The sequence below is a fragment of the Hyla sarda genome, unplaced genomic scaffold (genome assembly GCF_029499605.1).
Source record: "Hyla sarda isolate aHylSar1 unplaced genomic scaffold, aHylSar1.hap1 scaffold_1275, whole genome shotgun sequence".
NCBI classification, from domain to species: Eukaryota; Metazoa; Chordata; class Amphibia; order Anura; family Hylidae; genus Hyla; species Hyla sarda.
Genome location: NW_026607897.1, coordinates 73,090 through 93,834, shown reverse-complemented (window position 1 = coordinate 93,834; position 20,745 = coordinate 73,090). Strand labels below are relative to the sequence as shown.

Genomic DNA, 20,745 nt, shown 5'->3' with positions numbered 1-20,745 from the left:
CCTGTGTGAACAGCCAGGAGACCCCCCCCCCCCCCCCCCCATGTTATGTTACATAGTTACATAGTTAGTACGGTCGAAAAAAGACATATGTCCATCAAGTTCAACCAGGGAATTAAGGGGTAGGGGTGTGGCGCGATATTGGGGAAGGGATGAGATTTTATATTTCTTCATAAGCATTAATCTTATTTTGTCAATTAGGAACATTCAGCACCCACCCGCTATCAAGGCAGCTGCCTATCATGTCATGCCCTACCTGCACAGGTGTGCTGGCTACTCAAATGATCCAATTAAGGAGGCCATTTAGTCAGCAGCAGCAGAAGTCCTGTGCCTGGACGCTCCAACAGCGGCCAGACACAAGCAGAAGCAGAAGCAGCAGAAGCAGCAGCAGCACCACCTTTTGTTTTTTGGCTGCAGCAGCAGCAAGGCCCACAGGGCTGGCTAGCTGGCTAGCCAGCAAGCAGGTAGCAATGAAAGTAGGAATCTTTCTTTTTAACCCTGTAAGGGGGTGGTGCACTGTACCCGAAGATACTGCCATATCGGGTCAATGCATAGGGCGACGGAAGCAAGCTTCGAAATCGGCCCCCGTTCTCAAAAATCCATTTAATATATGGTCCCCAGATAGGGGACGTATCAGATATTAAACTGATAAGAACAGATACTACACTTGATCTTAGCCAAAAGGCCGAGAAGCGATAACCGTGAAAGGGGCGGGCCCAACAAGGTCCCCTTCATGGGCACTATCACTGCTTGCTGTCAGGGAGGCTGCCAGACAATTTTCCATGCACACTCTGGGCTGGGGGGCAGTCAACCACCAGTACACACAGCAGAACCTAAACCCATACCATTATTGCTAAGCAGCAAGACAGGGGCCCATTGCACTCCCACGGGGCCTTTTTAAATGCAATCCATAACCCGGATTTGCCAGGAACCCTTCTTACTCCTCCTACTTGCATGTGACACTGGGCTTAGGATCTGCATAGGAAACACACACACAAGCACACACCTACCTTTGTTGCCTGCAGATGCCTCCTTGGCTGTCCCCAAACGGTATCAAACCAACACCCACGGGAAGCTGTAAGCATAGAGGACATGCCTGCACCCCATTGGACTTACCTGTGTGGGTTAAATCCGGGTTATTTGACAACCTATGGCGGTGATGGTTCTGCTCAGGCAGAGCAGTGCTGATGCTCCTCATAAAGCTGTCGCTGCTGTGAAGGTTCTAGGTGACATCACAATCCCTATGGTTACATACACAACAAAGCTGGGTTGTTGTTGTTTACACTCTGCAAGGCCTGTGGAAGTGAGTGACATCATAGCACTGTAGTTCTGAGGGTTCTAGATGGATGCAACAATCTCCTGTTGCTTCTATGAAGGCCATAATAGACGACATCACCAAACAGCTCCATAGTCACATACACAGCAAAGGAGAGATGTTGTTTACACCTAGTGATGTCAGTGGTATTGAGTGACATCACAGCACAGTGCTAAGGCTCCTGGGCCTGGACACAGCAGCGGCTGCGATATCTCAACGGAGAATACGTTTATATATATGTGTGTGTGTGCGCGTATATATATATATATATATATATATATATATATATATATATATATATTTCTCCGCCGAAATCACTTTTAAACCCATTTCCACCTTTTTTTCCCTTCTCTTCCTCTTACTTTTTTTTCACGTTTTTTTACGTTTTTCTCCTTTTCGCCTCTTTTCTGGGCGTATTATTCTTCTTTTTCTTCTTTTTTTTCGTCTAATGCATACCCCATCAGTGCAGCAATGCTTATTCAATACCGCCAGCAGATGGAGACACTGGGGGATAATTTTCTAAGGATTTATACTGATTTTTCCTGTCTGAATTTGTCGCACAGAAAGTTGCAGGCCAAATATGTGTGACATTTCTGCGACTTTAGCTTCTAGAGCATTTTTACAACATTATACATAGGTGCTGAATACATAAAAAGCGACTGTTCAGCGACAGACAAGTCGCATCGGCTGAAAGTAGGCCAGAATGTCAGTCCATGTTGGAGCAGGTTTAGATACAGTCTAAAGCATAGATCTCAAAGTCTGTGCACAGAATTTAGCAAGGGCCTCGCACCTTCTGATGCATCAGGTAGGTGCACTATAGCATAGCCTAACCCTCTGTACTTTGGTCTATATTGATGCGGGACATAGACAGCCAGCTGATGACCAATCCATTAGTGCAATGGATGGCTGGAAGCATTTGTCTTTGCCTTTGCAATACCACAGAAGCAATGCATGGTCAATGTACAGCAATGACACACCTGTGTGAACAGCCAGGAGACCCCCCCATGTTATGTTACATAGTTACATAGTTAGTACGGTCGAAAAAAGACATATGTCCATCAAGTTCAACCAGGGAATTAAGGGGTAGGGGTGTGGCGCGATATTGGGGAAGGGATGAGATTTTATATTTCTTCATAAGCATTAATCTTATTTTGTCAATTAGGAACATTCAGCACCCACCCGCTATCAAGGCAGCTGCCTATCATGTCATGCCCTACCTGCACAGGTGTGCTGGCTACTCAAATGATCCAATTAAGGAGGCCATTTAGTCAGCAGCAGCAGAAGTCCTGTGCCTGGACGCTCCAACAGCGGCCAGACACAAGCAGAAGCAGCAGAAGCAGCAGCAGCACCACCTTTTGTTTTTTGGCTGCAGCAGCAGCAGCAGCAGCAAGGCCCACAGGGCTGGCTAGCTGGCTAGCCAGCAAGCAGGTAGCAATGAAAGTAGGAATCTTTCTTTTTAACCCTGTAAGGGGGTGGTGCACTGTACCCGAAGATACTGCCATATCGGGTCAATGCATAGGGCGACGGAAGCAAGCTTCGAAATCGGCCCCCGTTCTCAAAAATCCATTTAATATATGGTCCCCAGATAGGGGACGTATCAGATATTAAACTGATAAGAACAGATACTACACTTGATCTTAGCCAAAAGGCCGAGAAGCGATAACCGTGAAAGGGGCGGGCCCAACAAGGTCCCCTTCATGGGCACTATCACTGCTTGCTGTCAGGGAGGCTGCCAGACAATTTTCCATGCACACTCTGGGCTGGGGGGCAGTCAACCACCAGTACACACAGCAGAACCTAAACCCATACCATTATTGCTAAGCAGCAAGACAGGGGCCCATTGCACTCCCACGGGGCCTTTTTAAATGCAATCCATAACCCGGATTTGCCAGGAACCCTTCTTACTCCTCCTACTTGCATGTGACACTGGGCTTAGGATCTGCATAGGAAACACACACACAAGCACACACCTACCTTTGTTGCCTGCAGATGCCTCCTTGGCTGTCCCCAAACGGTATCAAACCAACACCCACGGGAAGCTGTAAGCATAGAGGACATGCCTGCACCCCATTGGACTTACCTGTGTGGGTTAAATCCGGGTTATTTGACAACCTATGGCGGTGATGGTTCTGCTCAGGCAGAGCAGTGCTGATGCTCCTCATAAAGCTGTCGCTGCTGTGAAGGTTCTAGGTGACATCACAATCCCTATGGTTACATACACAACAAAGCTGGGTTGTTGTTGTTTACACTCTGCAAGGCCTGTGGAAGTGAGTGACATCATAGCACTGTAGTTCTGAGGGTTCTAGATGGATGCAACAATCTCCTGTTGCTTCTATGAAGGCCATAATAGACGACATCACCAAACAGCTCCATAGTCACATACACAGCAAAGGAGAGATGTTGTTTACACCTAGTGATGTCAGTGGTATTGAGTGACATCACAGCACAGTGCTAAGGCTCCTGGGCCTGGACACAGCAGCGGCTGCAATATCTCAACGGAGAATACGTTTATATATATGTGTGTGTGTGCGCGTATATATATATATATATATATATATATATATATATATATTTCTCCGCCGAAATCACTTTTAAACCCATTTCCACCTTTTTTTCCCTTCTCTTCCTCTTACTTTTTTTTCACGTTTTTTTACGTTTTTCTCCTTTTCGCCTCTTTTCTGGGCGTATTATTCTTCTTTTTCTTCTTTTTTTTCGTCTAATGCATACCCCATCAGTGCAGCAATGCTTATTCAATACCGCCAGCAGATGGAGACACTGGGGGATAATTTTCTAAGGATTTATACTGATTTTTCCTGTCTGAATTTGTCGCACAGAAAGTTGCAGGCCAAATATGTGTGACATTTCTGCGACTTTAGCTTCTAGAGCATTTTTACAACATTATACATAGGTGCTGAATACATAAAAAGCGACTGTTCAGCGACAGACAAGTCGCATCGGCTGAAAGTAGGCCAGAATGTCAGTCCATGTTGGAGCAGGTTTAGATACAGTCTAAAGCATAGATCTCAAAGTCTGTGCACAGAATTTAGCAAGGGCCTCGCACCTTCTGATGCATCAGGTAGGTGCACTATAGCATAGCCTAACCCTCTGTACTTTGGTCTATATTGATGCGGGACATAGACAGCCAGCTGATGACCAATCCATTAGTGCAATGGATGGCTGGAAGCATTTGTCTTTGCCTTTGCAATACCACAGAAGCAATGCATGGTCAATGTACAGCAATGACACACCTGTGTGAACAGCCAGGAGACCCCCCCATGTTATGTTACATAGTTACATAGTTAGTACGGTCGAAAAAAGACATATGTCCATCAAGTTCAACCAGGGAATTAAGGGGTAGGGGTGTGGCGCGATATTGGGGAAGGGATGAGATTTTATATTTCTTCATAAGCATTAATCTTATTTTGTCAATTAGGAACATTCAGCACCCACCCGCTATCAAGGCAGCTGCCTATCATGTCATGCCCTACCTGCACAGGTGTGCTGGCTACTCAAATGATCCAATTAAGGAGGCCATTTAGTCAGCAGCAGCAGAAGTCCTGTGCCTGGACGCTCCAACAGCGGCCAGACACAAGCAGAAGCAGCAGAAGCAGCAGCAGCACCACCTTTTGTTTTTTGGCTGCAGCAGCAGCAGCAGCAGCAAGGCCCACAGGGCTGGCTAGCTGGCTAGCCAGCAAGCAGGTAGCAATGAAAGTAGGAATCTTTCTTTTTAACCCTGTAAGGGGGTGGTGCACTGTACCCGAAGATACTGCCATATCGGGTCAATGCATAGGGCGACGGAAGCAAGCTTCGAAATCGGCCCCCGTTCTCAAAAATCCATTTAATATATGGTCCCCAGATAGGGGACGTATCAGATATTAAACTGATAAGAACAGATACTACACTTGATCTTAGCCAAAAGGCCGAGAAGCGATAACCGTGAAAGGGGCGGGCCCAACAAGGTCCCCTTCATGGGCACTATCACTGCTTGCTGTCAGGGAGGCTGCCAGACAATTTTCCATGCACACTCTGGGCTGGGGGGCAGTCAACCACCAGTACACACAGCAGAACCTAAACCCATACCATTATTGCTAAGCAGCAAGACAGGGGCCCATTGCACTCCCACGGGGCCTTTTTAAATGCAATCCATAACCCGGATTTGCCAGGAACCCTTCTTACTCCTCCTACTTGCATGTGACACTGGGCTTAGGATCTGCATAGGAAACACACACACAAGCACACACCTACCTTTGTTGCCTGCAGATGCCTCCTTGGCTGTCCCCAAACGGTATCAAACCAACACCCACGGGAAGCTGTAAGCATAGAGGACATGCCTGCACCCCATTGGACTTACCTGTGTGGGTTAAATCCGGGTTATTTGACAACCTATGGCGGTGATGGTTCTGCTCAGGCAGAGCAGTGCTGATGCTCCTCATAAAGCTGTCGCTGCTGTGAAGGTTCTAGGTGACATCACAATCCCTATGGTTACATACACAACAAAGCTGGGTTGTTGTTGTTTACACTCTGCAAGGCCTGTGGAAGTGAGTGACATCATAGCACTGTAGTTCTGAGGGTTCTAGATGGATGCAACAATCTCCTGTTGCTTCTATGAAGGCCATAATAGACGACATCACCAAACAGCTCCATAGTCACATACACAGCAAAGGAGAGATGTTGTTTACACCTAGTGATGTCAGTGGTATTGAGTGACATCACAGCACAGTGCTAAGGCTCCTGGGCCTGGACACAGCAGCGGCTGCAATATCTCAACGGAGAATACGTTTATATATATGTGTGTGTGTGCGCGTATATATATATATATATATATATATATATATATATATATATATATATTTCTCCGCCGAAATCACTTTTAAACCCATTTCCACCTTTTTTTCCCTTCTCTTCCTCTTACTTTTTTTTCACGTTTTTTTACGTTTTTCTCCTTTTCGCCTCTTTTCTGGGCGTATTATTCTTCTTTTTCTTCTTTTTTTTCGTCTAATGCATACCCCATCAGTGCAGCAATGCTTATTCAATACCGCCAGCAGATGGAGACACTGGGGGATAATTTTCTAAGGATTTATACTGATTTTTCCTGTCTGAATTTGTCGCACAGAAAGTTGCAGGCCAAATATGTGTGACATTTCTGCGACTTTAGCTTCTAGAGCATTTTTACAACATTATACATAGGTGCTGAATACATAAAAAGCGACTGTTCAGCGACAGACAAGTCGCATCGGCTGAAAGTAGGCCAGAATGTCAGTCCATGTTGGAGCAGGTTTAGATACAGTCTAAAGCATAGATCTCAAAGTCTGTGCACAGAATTTAGCAAGGGCCTCGCACCTTCTGATGCATCAGGTAGGTGCACTATAGCATAGCCTAACCCTCTGTACTTTGGTCTATATTGATGCGGGACATAGACAGCCAGCTGATGACCAATCCATTAGTGCAATGGATGGCTGGAAGCATTTGTCTTTGCCTTTGCAATACCACAGAAGCAATGCATGGTCAATGTACAGCAATGACACACCTGTGTGAACAGCCAGGAGACCCCCCCATGTTATGTTACATAGTTACATAGTTAGTACGGTCGAAAAAAGACATATGTCCATCAAGTTCAACCAGGGAATTAAGGGGTAGGGGTGTGGCGCGATATTGGGGAAGGGATGAGATTTTATATTTCTTCATAAGCATTAATCTTATTTTGTCAATTAGGAACATTCAGCACCCACCCGCTATCAAGGCAGCTGCCTATCATGTCATGCCCTACCTGCACAGGTGTGCTGGCTACTCAAATGATCCAATTAAGGAGGCCATTTAGTCAGCAGCAGCAGAAGTCCTGTGCCTGGACGCTCCAACAGCGGCCAGACACAAGCAGAAGCAGCAGAAGCAGCAGCAGCACCACCTTTTGTTTTTTGGCTGCAGCAGCAGCAGCAGCAGCAAGGCCCACAGGGCTGGCTAGCTGGCTAGCCAGCAAGCAGGTAGCAATGAAAGTAGGAATCTTTCTTTTTAACCCTGTAAGGGGGTGGTGCACTGTACCCGAAGATACTGCCATATCGGGTCAATGCATAGGGCGACGGAAGCAAGCTTCGAAATCGGCCCCCGTTCTCAAAAATCCATTTAATATATGGTCCCCAGATAGGGGACGTATCAGATATTAAACTGATAAGAACAGATACTACACTTGATCTTAGCCAAAAGGCCGAGAAGCGATAACCGTGAAAGGGGCGGGCCCAACAAGGTCCCCTTCATGGGCACTATCACTGCTTGCTGTCAGGGAGGCTGCCAGACAATTTTCCATGCACACTCTGGGCTGGGGGGCAGTCAACCACCAGTACACACAGCAGAACCTAAACCCATACCATTATTGCTAAGCAGCAAGACAGGGGCCCATTGCACTCCCACGGGGCCTTTTTAAATGCAATCCATAACCCGGATTTGCCAGGAACCCTTCTTACTCCTCCTACTTGCATGTGACACTGGGCTTAGGATCTGCATAGGAAACACACACACAAGCACACACCTACCTTTGTTGCCTGCAGATGCCTCCTTGGCTGTCCCCAAACGGTATCAAACCAACACCCACGGGAAGCTGTAAGCATAGAGGACATGCCTGCACCCCATTGGACTTACCTGTGTGGGTTAAATCCGGGTTATTTGACAACCTATGGCGGTGATGGTTCTGCTCAGGCAGAGCAGTGCTGATGCTCCTCATAAAGCTGTCGCTGCTGTGAAGGTTCTAGGTGACATCACAATCCCTATGGTTACATACACAACAAAGCTGGGTTGTTGTTGTTTACACTCTGCAAGGCCTGTGGAAGTGAGTGACATCATAGCACTGTAGTTCTGAGGGTTCTAGATGGATGCAACAATCTCCTGTTGCTTCTATGAAGGCCATAATAGACGACATCACCAAACAGCTCCATAGTCACATACACAGCAAAGGAGAGATGTTGTTTACACCTAGTGATGTCAGTGGTATTGAGTGACATCACAGCACAGTGCTAAGGCTCCTGGGCCTGGACACAGCAGCGGCTGCAATATCTCAACGGAGAATACGTTTATATATATGTGTGTGTGTGCGCGTATATATATATATATATATATATATATATATATATATATATTTCTCCGCCGAAATCACTTTTAAACCCATTTCCACCTTTTTTTCCCTTCTCTTCCTCTTACTTTTTTTTCACGTTTTCTTACGTTTTTCTCCTTTTCGCCTCTTTTCTGGGCGTATTATTCTTCTTTTTCTTCTTTTTTTTCGTCTAATGCATACCCCATCAGTGCAGCAATGCTTATTCAATACCGCCAGCAGATGGAGACACTGGGGGATAATTTTCTAAGGATTTATACTGATTTTTCCTGTCTGAATTTGTCGCACAGAAAGTTGCAGGCCAAATATGTGTGACATTTCTGCGACTTTAGCTTCTAGAGCATTTTTACAACATTATACATAGGTGCTGAATACATAAAAAGCGACTGTTCAGCGACAGACAAGTCGCATCGGCTGAAAGTAGGCCAGAATGTCAGTCCATGTTGGAGCAGGTTTAGATACAGTCTAAAGCATAGATCTCAAAGTCTGTGCACAGAATTTAGCAAGGGCCTCGCACCTTCTGATGCATCAGGTAGGTGCACTATAGCATAGCCTAACCCTCTGTACTTTGGTCTATATTGATGCGGGACATAGACAGCCAGCTGATGACCAATCCATTAGTGCAATGGATGGCTGGAAGCATTTGTCTTTGCCTTTGCAATACCACAGAAGCAATGCATGGTCAATGTACAGCAATGACACACCTGTGTGAACAGCCAGGAGACCCCCCCATGTTATGTTACATAGTTACATAGTTAGTACGGTCGAAAAAAGACATATGTCCATCAAGTTCAACCAGGGAATTAAGGGGTAGGGGTGTGGCGCGATATTGGGGAAGGGATGAGATTTTATATTTCTTCATAAGCATTAATCTTATTTTGTCAATTAGGAACATTCAGCACCCACCCGCTATCAAGGCAGCTGCCTATCATGTCATGCCCTACCTGCACAGGTGTGCTGGCTACTCAAATGATCCAATTAAGGAGGCCATTTAGTCAGCAGCAGCAGAAGTCCTGTGCCTGGACGCTCCAACAGCGGCCAGACACAAGCAGAAGCAGCAGAAGCAGCAGCAGCACCACCTTTTGTTTTTTGGCTGCAGCAGCAGCAGCAGCAGCAAGGCCCACAGGGCTGGCTAGCTGGCTAGCCAGCAAGCAGGTAGCAATGAAAGTAGGAATCTTTCTTTTTAACCCTGTAAGGGGGTGGTGCACTGTACCCGAAGATACTGCCATATCGGGTCAATGCATAGGGCGACGGAAGCAAGCTTCGAAATCGGCCCCCGTTCTCAAAAATCCATTTAATATATGGTCCCCAGATAGGGGACGTATCAGATATTAAACTGATAAGAACAGATACTACACTTGATCTTAGCCAAAAGGCCGAGAAGCGATAACCGTGAAAGGGGCGGGCCCAACAAGGTCCCCTTCATGGGCACTATCACTGCTTGCTGTCAGGGAGGCTGCCAGACAATTTTCCATGCACACTCTGGGCTGGGGGGCAGTCAACCACCAGTACACACAGCAGAACCTAAACCCATACCATTATTGCTAAGCAGCAAGACAGGGGCCCATTGCACTCCCACGGGGCCTTTTTAAATGCAATCCATAACCCGGATTTGCCAGGAACCCTTCTTACTCCTCCTACTTGCATGTGACACTGGGCTTAGGATCTGCATAGGAAACACACACACAAGCACACACCTACCTTTGTTGCCTGCAGATGCCTCCTTGGCTGTCCCCAAACGGTATCAAACCAACACCCACGGGAAGCTGTAAGCATAGAGGACATGCCTGCACCCCATTGGACTTACCTGTGTGGGTTAAATCCGGGTTATTTGACAACCTATGGCGGTGATGGTTCTGCTCAGGCAGAGCAGTGCTGATGCTCCTCATAAAGCTGTCGCTGCTGTGAAGGTTCTAGGTGACATCACAATCCCTATGGTTACATACACAACAAAGCTGGGTTGTTGTTGTTTACACTCTGCAAGGCCTGTGGAAGTGAGTGACATCATAGCACTGTAGTTCTGAGGGTTCTAGATGGATGCAACAATCTCCTGTTGCTTCTATGAAGGCCATAATAGACGACATCACCAAACAGCTCCATAGTCACATACACAGCAAAGGAGAGATGTTGTTTACACCTAGTGATGTCAGTGGTATTGAGTGACATCACAGCACAGTGCTAAGGCTCCTGGGCCTGGACACAGCAGCGGCTGCAATATCTCAACGGAGAATACGTTTATATATATGTGTGTGTGTGCGCGTATATATATATATATATATATATATATATATATATATATATATATATTTCTCCGCCGAAATCACTTTTAAACCCATTTCCACCTTTTTTTCCCTTCTCTTCCTCTTACTTTTTTTTCACGTTTTTTTACGTTTTTCTCCTTTTCGCCTCTTTTCTGGGCGTATTATTCTTCTTTTTCTTCTTTTTTTTCGTCTAATGCATACCCCATCAGTGCAGCAATGCTTATTCAATACCGCCAGCAGATGGAGACACTGGGGGATAATTTTCTAAGGATTTATACTGATTTTTCCTGTCTGAATTTGTCGCACAGAAAGTTGCAGGCCAAATATGTGTGACATTTCTGCGACTTTAGCTTCTAGAGCATTTTTACAACATTATACATAGGTGCTGAATACATAAAAAGCGACTGTTCAGCGACAGACAAGTCGCATCGGCTGAAAGTAGGCCAGAATGTCAGTCCATGTTGGAGCAGGTTTAGATACAGTCTAAAGCATAGATCTCAAAGTCTGTGCACAGAATTTAGCAAGGGCCTCGCACCTTCTGATGCATCAGGTAGGTGCACTATAGCATAGCCTAACCCTCTGTACTTTGGTCTATATTGATGCGGGACATAGACAGCCAGCTGATGACCAATCCATTAGTGCAATGGATGGCTGGAAGCATTTGTCTTTGCCTTTGCAATACCACAGAAGCAATGCATGGTCAATGTACAGCAATGACACACCTGTGTGAACAGCCAGGAGACCCCCCCATGTTATGTTACATAGTTACATAGTTAGTATGGTCGAAAAAAGACATATGTCCATCAAGTTCAACCAGGGAATTAAGGGGTAGGGGTGTGGCGCGATATTGGGGAAGGGATGAGATTTTATATTTCTTCATAAGCATTAATCTTATTTTGTCAATTAGGAACATTCAGCACCCACCCGCTATCAAGGCAGCTGCCTATCATGTCATGCCCTACCTGCACAGGTGTGCTGGCTACTCAAATGATCCAATTAAGGAGGCCATTTAGTCAGCAGCAGCAGAAGTCCTGTGCCTGGACGCTCCAACAGCGGCCAGACACAAGCAGAAGCAGCAGAAGCAGCAGCAGCACCACCTTTTGTTTTTTGGCTGCAGCAGCAGCAGCAGCAGCAAGGCCCACAGGGCTGGCTAGCTGGCTAGCCAGCAAGCAGGTAGCAATGAAAGTAGGAATCTTTCTTTTTAACCCTGTAAGGGGGTGGTGCACTGTACCCGAAGATACTGCCATATCGGGTCAATGCATAGGGCGACGGAAGCAAGCTTCGAAATCGGCCCCCGTTCTCAAAAATCCATTTAATATATGGTCCCCAGATAGGGGACGTATCAGATATTAAACTGATAAGAACAGATTTTTTTTTTTTTTTTTTTTTTTAAAGCCGAGGAACGTGCTTTCGATTCACCCAAAGTGCAAGAAAAAGTGCAAACGTGTTACACTAAAAAAAAACGTGCACAAAGGATGCGGTCTATCGCAAGCCCTTCTCCGATAGGAGAGAGGCCCCCCAACAAACCTTACCCTTCGCCTCCGGACCAAAAGGTACCTGCGAGGTTCCAGGTTCGATGTCCCTTTTCGCCGAAGCTACTAGGAGACCACAAATGCTCCCGGCATCCCCCTTGGCGTTAGCCAAGGTATCTGCCCGCAGAGCCGATTACGGTAGGTACCCTGCGAAGCAGGAGTACCCGGGGTGTTTGCAGGGAGGTGCGGAACCTAATGGCCACACACACCTCCCCTAGACCGCCAGGAGGGACACCCAGAAGGGCTACCGCATCCTGACAAATCCTGTGAACACACAACACGCAAAAAGTGACACAGTGAGACAAAAAATAAATAAATAAGTGAATGTGTGCAGATATACTGCCCGGACATCCGGCCGGATCTATAAAAATTTCTCTGATCCTAGCCAGAAGGCCGGGAATCAAGAGGTGAGTGCCACAAGGTGAAGAGATTATGGTGCCCGTGCTTCAACTCAGTGAGCCTATTCTCCCAGTGAGTTTCGGCACCTCGGGGTCACCACTCCCCGAGGCACAAAAGTACCTCGGCTCTAGACCCTCTCAGCCTCATGGCGAGACCCGGAGGGAACAGGTCACATCGGGGCAGCCGTCGAGCTGATTCCTCAGAACCAGCCCCGGAAAGCCCTGGTACACCTGCATCCTCCATGCAGCACCCATCCCCACCAGCATGAAAACTGATAAGAACAGATACTACACTTGATCTTAGCCAAAAGGCCGAGAAGCGATAACCGTGAAAGGGGCGGGCCCAACAAGGTCCCCTTCATGGGCACTATCACTGCTTGCTGTCAGGGAGGCTGCCAGACAATTTTCCATGCACACTCTGGGCTGGGGGGCAGTCAACCACCAGTACACACAGCAGAACCTAAACCCATACCATTATTGCTAAGCAGCAAGACAGGGGCCCATTGCACTCCCACGGGGCCTTTTTAAATGCAATCCATAACCCGGATTTGCCAGGAACCCTTCTTACTCCTCCTACTTGCATGTGACACTGGGCTTAGGATCTGCATAGGAAACACACACACAAGCACACACCTACCTTTGTTGCCTGCAGATGCCTCCTTGGCTGTCCCCAAACGGTATCAAACCAACACCCACGGGAAGCTGTAAGCATAGAGGACATGCCTGCACCCCATTGGACTTACCTGTGTGGGTTAAATCCGGGTTATTTGACAACCTATGGCGGTGATGGTTCTGCTCAGGCAGAGCAGTGCTGATGCTCCTCATAAAGCTGTCGCTGCTGTGAAGGTTCTAGGTGACATCACAATCCCTATGGTTACATACACAACAAAGCTGGGTTGTTGTTGTTTACACTCTGCAAGGCCTGTGGAAGTGAGTGACATCATAGCACTGTAGTTCTGAGGGTTCTAGATGGATGCAACAATCTCCTGTTGCTTCTATGAAGGCCATAATAGACGACATCACCAAACAGCTCCATAGTCACATACACAGCAAAGGAGAGATGTTGTTTACACCTAGTGATGTCAGTGGTATTGAGTGACATCACAGCACAGTGCTAAGGCTCCTGGGCCTGGACACAGCAGCGGCTGCAATATCTCAACGGAGAATACGTTTATATATATGTGTGTGTGTGCGCGTATATATATATATATATATATATATATATATATATTTCTCCGCCGAAATCACTTTTAAACCCATTTCCACCTTTTTTTCCCTTCTCTTCCTCTTACTTTTTTTTCACGTTTTTTTACGTTTTTCTCCTTTTCGCCTCTTTTCTGGGCGTATTATTCTTCTTTTTCTTCTTTTTTTTCGTCTAATGCATACCCCATCAGTGCAGCAATGCTTATTCAATACCGCCAGCAGATGGAGACACTGGGGGATAATTTTCTAAGGATTTATACTGATTTTTCCTGTCTGAATTTGTCGCACAGAAAGTTGCAGGCCAAATATGTGTGACATTTCTGCGACTTTAGCTTCTAGAGCATTTTTACAACATTATACATAGGTGCTGAATACATAAAAAGCGACTGTTCAGCGACAGACAAGTCGCATCGGCTGAAAGTAGGCCAGAATGTCAGTCCATGTTGGAGCAGGTTTAGATACAGTCTAAAGCATAGATCTCAAAGTCTGTGCACAGAATTTAGCAAGGGCCTCGCACCTTCTGATGCATCAGGTAGGTGCACTATAGCATAGCCTAACCCTCTGTACTTTGGTCTATATTGATGCGGGACATAGACAGCCAGCTGATGACCAATCCATTAGTGCAATGGATGGCTGGAAGCATTTGTCTTTGCCTTTGCAATACCACAGAAGCAATGCATGGTCAATGTACAGCAATGACACACCTGTGTGAACAGCCAGGAGACCCCCCCATGTTATGTTACATAGTTACATAGTTAGTACGGTCGAAAAAAGACATATGTCCATCAAGTTCAACCAGGGAATTAAGGGGTAGGGGTGTGGCGCGATATTGGGGAAGGGATGAGATTTTATATTTCTTCATAAGCATTAATCTTATTTTGTCAATTAGGAACATTCAGCACCCACCCGCTATCAAGGCAGCTGCCTATCATGTCATGCCCTACCTGCACAGGTGTGCTGGCTACTCAAATGATCCAATTAAGGAGGCCATTTAGTCAGCAGCAGCAGAAGTCCTGTGCCTGGACGCTCCAACAGCGGCCAGACACAAGCAGAAGCAGCAGAAGCAGCAGCAGCACCACCTTTTGTTTTTTGGCTGCAGCAGCAGCAGCAGCAGCAAGGCCCACAGGGCTGGCTAGCTGGCTAGCCAGCAAGCAGGTAGCAATGAAAGTAGGAATCTTTCTTTTTAACCCTGTAAGGGGGTGGTGCACTGTACCCGAAGATACTGCCATATCGGGTCAATGCATAGGGCGACGGAAGCAAGCTTCGAAATCGGCCCCCGTTCTCAAAAATCCATTTAATATATGGTCCCCAGATAGGGGACGTATCAGATATTAAACTGATAAGAACAGATACTACACTTGATCTTAGCCAAAAGGCCGAGAAGCGATAACCGTGAAAGGGGCGGGCCCAACAAGGTCCCCTTCATGGGCACTATCACTGCTTGCTGTCAGGGAGGCTGCCAGACAATTTTCCATGCACACTCTGGGCTGGGGGGCAGTCAACCACCAGTACACACAGCAGAACCTAAACCCATACCATTATTGCTAAGCAGCAAGACAGGGGCCCATTGCACTCCCACGGGGCCTTTTTAAATGCAATCCATAACCCGGATTTGCCAGGAACCCTTCTTACTCCTCCTACTTGCATGTGACACTGGGCTTAGGATCTGCATAGGAAACACACACACAAGCACACACCTACCTTTGTTGCCTGCAGATGCCTCCTTGGCTGTCCCCAAACGGTATCAAACCAACACCCACGGGAAGCTGTAAGCATAGAGGACATGCCTGCACCCCATTGGACTTACCTGTGTGGGTTAAATCCGGGTTATTTGACAACCTATGGCGGTGATGGTTCTGCTCAGGCAGAGCAGTGCTGATGCTCCTCATAAAGCTGTCGCTGCTGTGAAGGTTCTAGGTGACATCACAATCCCTATGGTTACATACACAACAAAGCTGGGTTGTTGTTGTTTACACTCTGCAAGGCCTGTGGAAGTGAGTGACATCATAGCACTGTAGTTCTGAGGGTTCTAGATGGATGCAACAATCTCCTGTTGCTTCTATGAAGGCCATAATAGACGACATCACCAAACAGCTCCATAGTCACATACACAGCAAAGGAGAGATGTTGTTTACACCTAGTGATGTCAGTGGTATTGAGTGACATCACAGCACAGTGCTAAGGCTCCTGGGCCTGGACACAGCAGCGGCTGCAATATCTCAACGGAGAATACGTTTATATATATGTGTGTGTGTGCGCGTATATATATATATATATATATATATATATATATATATATATATATATTTCTCCGCCGAAATCACTTTTAAACCCATTTCCACCTTTTTTTCCCTTCTCTTCCTCTTACTTTTTTTTCACGTTTTTTTACGTTTTTCTCCTTTTCGCCTCTTTTCTGGGCGTATTATTCTTCTTTTTCTTCTTTTTTTTCGTCTAATGCATACCCCATCAGTGCAGCAATGCTTATTCAATACCGCCAGCAGATGGAGACACTGGGGGATAATTTTCTAAGGATTTATACTGATTTTTCCTGTCTGAATTTGTCGCACAGAAAGTTGCAGGCCAAATATGTGTGACATTTCTGCGACTTTAGCTTCTAGAGCATTTTTACAACATTATACATAGGTGCTGAATACATAAAAAGCGACTGTTCAGCGACAGACAAGTCGCATCGGCTGAAAGTAGGCCAGAATGTCAGTCCATGTTGGAGCAGGTTTAGATACAGTCTAAAGCATAGATCTCAAAGTCTGTGCACAGAATTTAGCAAGGGCCTCGCACCTTCTGATGCATCAGGTAGGTGCACTATAGCATAGCCTAACCCTCTGTACTTTGGTCTATATTGATGCGGGACATAGACAGCCAGCTGATGACCAATCCATTAGTGCAATGGATGGCTGGAAGCATTTGTCTTTGCCTTTGCAATACCACAGAAGCAATGCATGGTCAATGTACAGCAATGACACACCTGTGTGAACAGCCAGGAGACCCCCCCATGTTATGTTACATAGTTACATAGTTAGTACGGTCGAAAAAAGACATATGTCCATCAAGTTCAACCAGGGAATTAAGGGGTAGGGGTGTGGCGCGATATTGGGGAAGGGATGAGATTTTATATTTCTTCATAAGCATTAATCTTATTTTGTCAATTAGGAACATTCAGCACCCACCCGCTATCAAGGCAGCTGCCTATCATGTCATGCCCTACCTGCACAGGTGTGCTGGCTACTCAAATGATCCAATTAAGGAGGCCATTTAGTCAGCAGCAGCAGAAGTCCTGTGCCTGGACGCTCCAACAGCGGCCAGACACAAGCAGAAGCAGCAGAAGCAGCAGCAGCACCACCTTTTGTTTTTTGGCTGCAGCAGCAGCAGCAGCAGCAGCAAGGCCCACAGGGCTGGCTAGCTGGCTAGCCAGCAAGCAGGTAGCAATGAAAGTAGGAATCTTTCTTTTTAACCCTGTAAGGGGGTGGTGCACTGTACCCGAAGATACTGCCATATCGGGTCAATGCATAGGGCGACGGAAGCAAGCTTCGAAATCGGCCCCCGTTCTCAAAAATCCATTTAATATATGGTCCCCAGATAGGGGACGTATCAGATATTAAACTGATAAGAACAGATACTACACTTGATCTTAGCCAAAAGGCCGAGAAGCGATAACCGTGAAAGGGGCGGGCCCAACAAGGTCCCCTTCATGGGCACTATCACTGCTTGCTGTCAGGGAGGCTGCCAGACAATTTTCCATGCACACTCTGGGCTGGGGGGCAGTCAACCACCAGTACACACAGCAGAACCTAAACCCATACCATTATTGCTAAGCAGCAAGACAGGGGCCCATTGCACTCCCACGGGGCCTTTTTAAATGCAATCCATAACCCGGATTTGCCAGGAACCCTTCTTACTCCTCCTACTTGCATGTGACACTGGGCTTAGGATCTGCATAGGAAACACACACACAAGCACACACCTACCTTTGTTGCCTGCAGATGCCTCCTTGGCTGTCCCCAAACGGTATCAAACCAACACCCACGGGAAGCTGTAAGCATAGAGGACATGCCTGCACCCCATTGGACTTACCTGTGTGGGTTAAATCCGGGTTATTTGACAACCTATGGCGGTGATGGTTCTGCTCAGGCAGAGCAGTGCTGATGCTCCTCATAAAGCTGTCGCTGCTGTGAAGGTTCTAGGTGACATCACAATCCCTATGGTTACATACACAACAAAGCTGGGTTGTTGTTGTTTACACTCTGCAAGGCCTGTGGAAGTGAGTGACATCATAGCACTGTAGTTCTGAGGGTTCTAGATGGATGCAACAATCTCCTGTTGCTTCTATGAAGGCCATAATAGACGACATCACCAAACAGCTCCATAGTCACATACACAGCAAAGGAGAGATGTTGTTTACACCTAGTGATGTCAGTGGTATTGAGTGACATCACAGCACAGTGCTAAGGCTCCTGGGCCTGGACACAGCAGCGGCTGCAATATCTCAACGGAGAATACGTTTATATATATGTGTGTGTGTGCGCGTATATATATATATATATATATATATATATATATATATATATATATATTTCTCCGCCGAAATCACTTTTAAACCCATTTCCACCTTTTTTTCCCTTCTCTTCCTCTTACTTTTTTTTCACGTTTTTTTACGTTTTTCTCCTTTTCGCCTCTTTTCTGGGCGTATTATTCTTCTTTTTCTTCTTTTTTTTCGTCTAATGCATACCCCATCAGTGCAGCAATGCTTATTCAATACCGCCAGCAGATGGAGACACTGGGGGATAATTTTCTAAGGATTTATACTGATTTTTCCTGTCTGAATTTGTCGCACAGAAAGTTGCAGGCCAAATATGTGTGACATTTCTGCGACTTTAGCTTCTAGAGCATTTTTACAACATTATACATAGGTGCTGAATACATAAAAAGCGACTGTTCAGCGACAGACAAGTCGCATCGGCTGAAAGTAGGCCAGAATGTCAGTCCATGTTGGAGCAGGTTTAGATACAGTCTAAAGCATAGATCTCAAAGTCTGTGCACAGAATTTAGCAAGGGCCTCGCACCTTCTGATGCATCAGGTAGGTGCACTATAGCATAGCCTAACCCTCTTTACTTTGGTCTATATTGATGCGGGACATAGACAGCCAGCTGATGACCAATCCATTAGTGCAATGGATGGCTGGAAGCATTTGTCTTTGCCTTTGCAATACCACAGAAGCAATGCATGGTCAATGTACAGCAATGACACACCTGTGTGAACAGCCAGGAGACCCCCCCATGTTATGTTACATAGTTACATAGTTAGTACGGTCGAAAAAAGACATATGTCCATCAAGTTCAACCAGGGAATTAAGGGGTAGGGGTGTGGCGCGATATTGGGGAAGGGATGAGATTTTATATTTCTTCATAAGCATTAATCTTATTTTGTCAATTAGGAACATTCAGCACCCACCCGCTATCAAGGCAGCTGCCTATCATGTCATGCCCTACCTGCACAGGTGTGCTGGCTACTCAAATGATCCAATTAAGGAGGCCATTTAGTCAGCAGCAGCAGAAGTCCTGTGCCTGGACGCTCCAACAGCGGCCAGACACAAGCAGAAGCAGCAGAAGCAGCAGCAGCACCACCTTTTGTTTTTTGGCTGCAGCAGCAGCAGCAGCAGCAAGGCCCACAGGGCTGGCTAGCTGGCTAGCCAGCAAGCAGGTAGCAATGAAAGTAGGAATCTTTCTTTTTAACCCTGTAAGGGGGTGGTGCACTGTACCCGAAGATACTGCCATATCGGGTCAATGCATAGGGCGACGGAAGCAAGCTTCGAAATCGGCCCCCGTTCTCAAAAATCCATTTAATATATGGTCCCCAGATAGGGGACGTATCAGATATTAAACTGATAAGAACAGATACTACACTTGATCTTAGCCAAAAGGCCGAGAAGCGATAACCGTGAAAGGGGCGGGCCCAACAAGGTCCCCTTCATGGGCACTATCACTGCTTGCTGTCAGGGAGGCTGCCAGACAATTTTCCATGCACACTCTGGGCTGGGGGGCAGTCAACCACCAGTACACACAGCAGAACCTAAACCCATACCATTATTGCTAAGCAGCAAGACAGGGGCCCATTGCACTCCCACGGGGCCTTTTTAAATGCAATCCATAACCCGGATTTGCCAGGAACCCTTCTTACTCCTCCTACTTGCATGTGACACTGGGCTTAGGATCTGCATAGGAAACACACACACAAGCACACACCTACCTTTGTTGCCTGCAGATGCCTTCTTGGCTGTCCCCAAACGGTATCAAACCAACACCCACGGGAAGCTGTAAGCATAGAGGACATGCCTGCACCCCATTGGACTTACCTGTGTGGGTTAAATCCGGGTTATTTGACAACCTATGGCGGTGATGGTTCTGCTCAGGCAGAGCAGTGCTGATGCTCCTCATAAAGCTGTCGCTGCTGTGAAGGTTCTAGGTGACATCACAATCCCTATGGTTACATACACAACAAAGCTGGGTTGTTGTTGTTTACACTCTGCAAGGCCTGTGGAAGTGAGTGACATCATAGCACTGTAGTTCTGAGGGTTCTAGATGGATGCAACAATCTCCTGTTGCTTCTATGAAGGCCATAATAGACGACATCACCAAACAGCTCCATAGTCACATACACAGCAAAGGAGAGATGTTGTTTACACCTAGTGATGTCAGTGGTATTGAGTGACATCACAGCACAGTGCTAAGGCTCCTGGGCCTGGACACAGCAGCGGCTGCAATATCTCAACGGAGAATACGTTTATATATATGTGTGTGTGTGCGCGTATATATATATATATATATATATATATATATATATATATATATATTTCTCCGCCGAAATCACTTTTAAACCCATTTCCACCTTTTTTTCCCTTCTCTTCCTCTTACTTTTTTTTCACGTTTT

The 20,745-nt window shown here is 46.4% G+C and overlaps 9 non-coding genes and 1 pseudogene across 9 annotated transcripts; all 10 read right to left on the bottom strand.

The window, feature by feature from the left end:
• Positions 1 to 503: 503 nt before the first annotated feature.
• On the bottom strand, positions 504 to 694 carry LOC130304468 (U2 spliceosomal RNA). The gene has a single exon (XR_008854237.1). It is a non-coding gene; the product is annotated as a U2 spliceosomal RNA (small nuclear RNA).
• A 2,088-nt stretch (positions 695 to 2,782) lies between these two features.
• LOC130304467 (U2 spliceosomal RNA) lies at positions 2,783 to 2,973 on the bottom strand. The gene has a single exon (XR_008854236.1). It is a non-coding gene; the product is annotated as a U2 spliceosomal RNA (small nuclear RNA).
• A 2,080-nt stretch (positions 2,974 to 5,053) lies between these two features.
• LOC130304466 (U2 spliceosomal RNA) lies at positions 5,054 to 5,244 on the bottom strand. The gene has a single exon (XR_008854235.1). It is a non-coding gene; the product is annotated as a U2 spliceosomal RNA (small nuclear RNA).
• A 2,088-nt stretch (positions 5,245 to 7,332) lies between these two features.
• LOC130304464 (U2 spliceosomal RNA) lies at positions 7,333 to 7,523 on the bottom strand. The gene has a single exon (XR_008854233.1). It is a non-coding gene; the product is annotated as a U2 spliceosomal RNA (small nuclear RNA).
• A 2,082-nt stretch (positions 7,524 to 9,605) lies between these two features.
• Positions 9,606 to 9,796, bottom strand: LOC130304463 (U2 spliceosomal RNA). Its single transcript, XR_008854232.1, has one exon. It is a non-coding gene; the product is annotated as a U2 spliceosomal RNA (small nuclear RNA).
• A 2,088-nt stretch (positions 9,797 to 11,884) lies between these two features.
• On the bottom strand, positions 11,885 to 12,069 carry LOC130304485 (U2 spliceosomal RNA). The gene has a single exon (XR_008854251.1). It is a non-coding gene; the product is annotated as a U2 spliceosomal RNA (small nuclear RNA).
• Positions 12,070 to 12,763: 694 nt separating this feature from the next.
• Positions 12,764 to 12,923, bottom strand: LOC130304487 (U2 spliceosomal RNA; annotated as a pseudogene).
• Positions 12,924 to 14,999: 2,076 nt separating this feature from the next.
• On the bottom strand, positions 15,000 to 15,190 carry LOC130304462 (U2 spliceosomal RNA). The gene has a single exon (XR_008854231.1). It is a non-coding gene; the product is annotated as a U2 spliceosomal RNA (small nuclear RNA).
• A 2,091-nt stretch (positions 15,191 to 17,281) lies between these two features.
• On the bottom strand, positions 17,282 to 17,472 carry LOC130304461 (U2 spliceosomal RNA). Its single transcript, XR_008854230.1, has one exon. It is a non-coding gene; the product is annotated as a U2 spliceosomal RNA (small nuclear RNA).
• A 2,088-nt stretch (positions 17,473 to 19,560) lies between these two features.
• On the bottom strand, positions 19,561 to 19,751 carry LOC130304460 (U2 spliceosomal RNA). The gene has a single exon (XR_008854229.1). It is a non-coding gene; the product is annotated as a U2 spliceosomal RNA (small nuclear RNA).
• Between the last annotated feature and the right edge of the window lie 994 nt (positions 19,752 to 20,745).